Source organism: Arachis ipaensis, chromosome B03 (genome assembly GCF_000816755.2).
Source record: "Arachis ipaensis cultivar K30076 chromosome B03, Araip1.1, whole genome shotgun sequence".
In the NCBI taxonomy this organism is placed as follows: domain Eukaryota; kingdom Viridiplantae; phylum Streptophyta; class Magnoliopsida; order Fabales; family Fabaceae; genus Arachis; species Arachis ipaensis.
Genome location: NC_029787.2, coordinates 79,514,364 through 79,521,298, shown reverse-complemented (window position 1 = coordinate 79,521,298; position 6,935 = coordinate 79,514,364).

The following is a 6,935-nucleotide window of genomic DNA, read 5'->3' as shown; positions in this document are numbered from 1 at the left end:
AGATTTATTTATACCTTGTTAAAATACTTTAAATTTATAGCTCAATTGGCTAGAGTGTGGTGCTTATGTTCTTGGTAATTGGCTATCCTCTTTTTAAAAACTTTTTCAAAAATAATTTTTCTTTGAATAAATCTTGTGCCAAACTTTAAGTTTGGTGTTTTCTTGTTGATTTTTCTTTAGTTTTCAAAAGTTTTGTTTTGGTTTTCCAAAAATTTTAAGTTTGGTATTCTATCTTCATGTTCTTGTTGTTCTTGTGAGTCTCCAAAGTGTTTCTTGAGTCTTCCTTGTGTTTTGATCTTAAAATTTTTAAGTTTGGTGTTCCTTGGTGTTTCCCTCCAAAATTTTCGAAAATAAGGAGCATTAGATCTAAAAATTTTAAGTTTTGTGTCTTTTTATTATTTTTCTCTTTCCTCATTGAATTCAAAAATATCTTTTTCCTTTATTTTAATTGATTTTTCGAATTTTTCTTTTAAAAATTCAGATTTTATTTTAAAAATTTTTTATTTTATCTTATCTTAGTTTTAAAATTTCAAAATTCCAATCTTTTTCAAAAAAATCATATCTTTTTCAAAATCTTATCTTATCTTATTTTAAATTTCAAATTTCAACTTCCAAAATTCAAATTTCAATTTTCAAAATTCAAATTTCAAAATTCAAATTTCAAAATTTCAAATTTCAAAATTTATTTTCAAATTTAAAATTTAAATTTCAACACTTTTTAATTTAAATTCCTTATCTTCTCTTACCTAGCTTATCTTATCTTTTCTAATCTCAAATCTTAAAATCAAATATTTTTCATATCTTTTCTTTTTTTTATTTTATTTTTTTACAAGTATCTTTAACTTTAAGACATACCTTTTCCAAAACTTCCTAACCAATTTCTCTCTCTTCATTTTTTTTTAAAAATCCTCACCCACATTTTTTTCAAATCTTTTTAATTAATTTAGTTTTCAATTTTCTTTTATGTCTTATTCTTCTAATTTTCAAAAATATAGTAAATTTTTCAGTTATTTTATTTTATTTTATTTTATTTTAATTTCGGTTTTCAAAAAAAAATATTTGCAATCTGCATCATCTCCCTTTCTCCATCATAGACCTAAGTGGAAATGAACAATCCAGAAGGACTCTGGGGTCATATGCTAACCCCACTACTGCTTCATATGGGAGCAGTATCTGTATACCCTCCATTGGAGTCAGTAGCTTTGAGTTGAATCCTTAGCTCATTATCATGGTGCAGCAAAGTTGCCAGTATTCCGGTCTTCCACAGGAAGAACCTACAGAGTTTCTGGTGCAATTTTTATAAATTGCTGACACAGTACATGATAAGAAAGTAGATCAGGATGTCTACAGATTATTACTATTTCTATTTGCTGTAAAAGACCAAGCTAAGAAGTGGTTAAATAACCAACCTAAGGCTAGCATAAGGACATGGAAACAGCTGTCAGAAAAATTTCTGAATCAATACTTCCCTCCAAAACAGATGACACAGCTAAGGCTGGACATCCAAGGCTTTAAACAAGGAGATAATGAATCTCTTTATGATTCCTGGGAGAGATACAAAGAGATGCTAAGAAAATGCCCCTCTGAAATGTTTTCAGAATGGGTGCAGTTAGACATCTTCTATTATGGGCTTACAGAGAGAGCTCAAATTTCTCTAGATCACTCAGCTGGTGGATCTATACACATGAGAAAGACAATTGAAGAGGCTCAAGAGCTTATTGATACAGTTGCCAGAAATTAGCATCTGTACCTAAATAGTGAATCTTCCATGAAAGAAGAGGCTAAAACAGTAACTGGTGAACTCAGTCCTGCAGAACAAATTACTGAATTCAATCAGCAATTAGACTTTCTAACAAAACAGCTGGCCGAATTCAAGGAGATACTATAAGACACAAGAATGGCTAATATAAATATGGAGGTACAGTTGAAGCAAACAGAACAACAGTTATCAAAATAAATAATAGAAGAGTGTCAAGCAGTTCAATTAAGAAGTGGGAAAACATTAAATACCTCACTTCAAGGCAGCAGGAAGCCAAGAAAAGAACAAACTGCTATCCAAAATCCCTCTGAGGACAGTAAGAGCCCAGAGAGGAATAACTCTGGCATTCAAACGCCAGAAACAGGCAAGGATTTGGCGTCAAATGCCCAATGGAAGCTCAGTTCTGGCGTTCAAACGCTAGGAACAAGTAAGGAGTTGGCGTCCAACGCCACTCCAGCTTCTAACCCTGGCATTCAAATGCCAGTGAGGGATCAGACACTCACAAGTGCTGATAACAACCCCTCTAAAAAGGCTTCTCCAACCACCTCTGTAGGAAATAAACCTGCAGCAACTAAGGTTGAGGAATATAAAGCCAAGATACCTTATCCTCAAAAACTCCGCCAAGAGGAGCAGGATAAGCAATTTGCTCGCTTTGCAGATTATCTCAGGACTCTTGAAATAAAGATTCCATTTGCAGAGGCACTTGAGCAAATACCTTTTTATGCCAAGTTCATGAAGGAGATCTTGAGTCATAAGAAGGATTGGAAAGAAACTGAAAGAGTTCTCCTCACTGAAGAATGCAGTGCAGTCATTCTGAAAAGTTTTCCAGAAAAGCTTAAAGATCCCGGAAGCTTTCTAATACCATGCATACTAGAGGGTAATTGCACCAAGGCAGCTTTATGTGATCTTGGGGCAAGCATCAACCTAATACCTGCATCCACTATCAGAAAGCTTGGTTTAACTGAAGAAGTTAAACCAACCCGGATATGTCTCCAACTTGCTGATGGCTCCATTAAATACCCATCAGGCGTGATTGAGGACATGATTGTCAGAATTGGGCCATTCGCCTTTCCCACTGACTTTATAGTGCTGGAAATGGAGGAGCACAAAAGTGCTACTCTCATTCTAGGAAGACCTTTCCTAGCAACTGGACAAACTCTCATTGATGTCCAAAAGGGGGAAGTAACCCTGAGAGTCAATGAGGATGAGTTTAAGTTGAATGCTGTCAAAGCCATGCAGCATCCAGACACACCAAAAGACTGCATGAAAGTTGATCTCATTGACTCTTTGGTAGAGGAAGTCAACATGGCTGAGAGTCTTGAATCAGAGCTGGAAGACATCTTTAAAGATGTTCAGCCTGATTTGGAGGGTTCAGAGGAACTGAAAGAGCCTCTGAGATTTTCTCAGGAAGAGGAAAAACCTCCTAAACTCGAGCTCAAGCCATTACCACCATCCCTGAAATATGCATTTCTGGGAGAAGGTGACACTTTTCCAGTGATCATAAGCTATGCTTTAAACCCACTGGAAGAGGAAGCACTAATTCAAGTGCTAAGGACACACAAGACAGCTCTTGGGTGGTCCATAAGTGACCTTAAGGGCATAAGCCCAGCTAGATGCATGCACAAAATCCTATTGGAGGATGATGCTAAACCAGTGGTTCAACCATAGAGGCGGCTTAATCCAGCCATGAAGGAAGTGGTGCAGAAAGAGGTCACCAAATTACTGGAGGCTGGGATTATTTATCCTATTTCTGATAGCCCCTGGGTGAGCCCTGTTCAAGTTGTTCCCAAGAAAGGAGGCATGACAGTGGTTCATAATGAAAAAAATGAACTGGTTCCTACAAGAATAGTTACAGGGTGGCACATGTGTATTGACTACAAAAGGCTCAATACAGCCACCAGAAAGGATCATTTTCCTTTACCATTCATAGACCAGATGCTAGAGAGACTAGCAGGTCATGAATATTACTGCTTTTTGGATGGCTATTCAGGTTACAACCAAATTGCAGTAGATCTTTAGGACCAAGAGAAAACAGCATTCACATGTCCTTCTGAAGTATTTCCTTATAGAAGAATGCCTTTTGGTCTGTGTAATGTACCTGCAACCTTTCTGAGGTGCATGCTCTCTATCTTCTCTGATATGGTAGAGAAATTTCTGGTAGTCTTCATGGATGACTTTTCAGTATTTGGAGACTCATTCAGCTCCTGCCTTGACCATTTAGCACTTGTTTTGAAAAGATGCCAAGAGACCAACCTAGTTTTAAACTGGGAAAAATGTCACTTTATGGTGACTGAAGGAATTGTCCTTGGGCATAAAATTTCAAACAAGGGGATAGAGGTGGATCAAGCTAAAGTGGAAGTAATTGAAAAATTACCACCACCTGCTAATGTTAAGGCAATCAGAAGCTTTCTGGGGCATGCAGGATTCTACAGGAGGTTTATAAAGAATTTTTCAAAAATTGCAAAACCCCTGAGCAATCTGCTAGCTGCTGACACGCCGTTTGTGTTTGACACAGAGTGTCTGCAAGCGTTTGAGACTCTGAAAGCTAAGCTGGTCACAGCACCAGTTATTTCTGCACCAGACTGGACTTTACTATTTGAATTAATGTGTGATGCCAGTGACCACGCCATTGGTGCAGTACTGGGGCAGAGGCATGACAAGCTTCTGCATGTCATTTATTATGCTAGCCGTGTTCTAAATGATGCCCAGAAAAATTACACTACCACAGAAAAAGAACTGCTTGCAGTGGTTTATGCCATTGACAAGTTTAGATCATACTTAGTAGGATCAAAAGTGATTGTGTACACTGACCATGCTGCTCTTAAATATCTACTCACAAAGCAAGATTCAAAACCCAGGCTCATAAGATGGATGTTGCTTCTGCAAGAGTTTGATATAGAAATAAGAGACAGAAAAGGGACAGAGAACCAAGTGGTTGATCATCTGTCCTGGATAGAACCAGTAGAAGGGGAGTTTCCCTCCTCTATTGAGATCTCTGAGACCTTTCCGGATGAGCATTTGTTTGCCATTCAGGAAACACCATGGTTTACAGATATTGCAAACTATAAAGCTGCAAGGTTCATACCCAAGGAGTACAGCAGGCAACAAAAGAAAAAATTAATTACTGATGCAAAGTACTACTTGTGGGATGAACCCTATCTCTTTAAGAGATGTGCAGACGGAATAATCCGTAGGTGTGTGCCTAGAGAAGAAGCACAGAGAATCTTATGGCATTGCCATGGATCACAATATGGAGGCCATTTCGGAGGTGAGCGAATAGCCACCAAGGTCCTCCAATGTGGCTTCTACTGGCCTACACTCTATAGGGATTCCTGAGAGTTTGTACGTAACTGTGATAGTTGCCAAAGAGCTGGTAATCTGCCTCATGATTACGCCATGCCTCAACAGGGAATCTTGGAGATTGAGTTGTTTGATGTATGGAGAATTGACTTCATGGGACCTTTCCCACCATCATACTCAAACACTTATATTCTGGTGGCAGTCGACTATGTATCAAAATGGGTAGAGGCCGTTGCCACACCCACCAATGATACTAAAACAGTGCTGAAGTTCCTCCAGAAACATATCTTCAGCAGGTTTGGTGTCCCTAGAGTACTAATCAGTAATGGGAGCACTCACTTCTACAACAAATAGCTTTACTCTGCCATCGTCCGGTATGGGATTCGCCACAAGGTGGCGACTCCATATCATCCACAAACAAATGGGCAAGCTGAAGTTTCTAACAGAGAACTAAAAAGAATCCTGGAATGGAATGTAAGTACCCGTAGAAAGGATTGGGCAAGAAGCTTGGATGATGCTCTGTGGGCTTACAGAACAGCATTCAAGACTCCTATAGGGACCTCTCCATACCAGCTTGTGTATGGTAAGGCCTGTCATCTGCCCGTGGAACTGGAACACAAGGCCTACTAGGCAACCAGATTCCTAAACTTTGATGCCAAATTAGCTGGAGAAAAAAGATTGGTCCAGCTGAATGAGCTAGAAGAATTCAGATTCACTGCTTTCGAAAATGCCAAGCTTTATAAAGAGAAATCAAAAAGGTGGCATGACAGAAAGCTGTCATCTAGAGTCTTTAAACCAGGACAAAAGGTTCTGTTGTTTAACTCTAGGCTCGGGCTATTCCCCAGGAAACTGAAATCCTAGTGGAGGGGACCATATGTGATTACAAGTGTATCACCATATGGTTATGTGGAGCTTCAAGACATTGATTCTGATAAGAAGTTCATTGTTAATGGACAGAGAATTAAGCACTATCTTGAAGGCAATATTGAGCAAGAGTGCTCAAGGCTGAGGCTAGATTAAAAGCTCAACAAGGTCCAGCTAAAGACAATAAAGAAGCGCTTATTGGGAGGCAACCCAATGTTATTTAACTATATCTCTTTATTTTCTATTGCTATTTTATGTTTTCCTTAGGTTGATGATCATGTGAAGTCACAAAAATAACTGAAAAATCAAAAAAAGAATGAAAAACAGCATTAAAAATAGCACACCCTGGAGGAGGAACAGTCTGGCATTTAAACGCTAGAAACAAGCATCTGTCTGGCGTTTAACGCCAGAAACAGGCACCAAGCTAGTGTTTAATGCCAGAAGCAAGCATCTACCTGGCGTTAAACGCCAGAAACAAGCTACATTTGGGCGTTTAACGCCAGAAACAAGCAGCATTCTGGCGTTAAACGCCAGGATTGCACAGCAAAGGCGTTTTACATGCCTAATTGGAGCAAGGATGTTAAGTCCTTAACTCCACTGGATATGTGGACCCCACAGGATCCTCACCTCTTCTTCTCTCCTTATTACACCTTTCCATAACACTCTTCCCCAAATTAACCTCCACCAATCACCTCCATTACTCCTCCAAAACCATCATACAACCTACTTACACCCACCCACTCAAATTCAAACCACTCACACCTCTCCATCTCATCTATTTTCTTCTTCTTCTACTACTTTCTTTCTTTTGCTCGGGGACGAGCAAATATTTTAAGTTTGGTGTGGAAAAAGTAGTGCTTTTTTTTGTTTTTCTATAACCACTAATGCCTCAAGGGATGCACTTCCCTCCACAAAATTATTGGGAGCAAATCAACACTTCCCTAGGAGAATTAAGTTCCAACATGGGACAACTAAGGGTGGAGCACCAAGAGCACTCCATCATCCATCATCC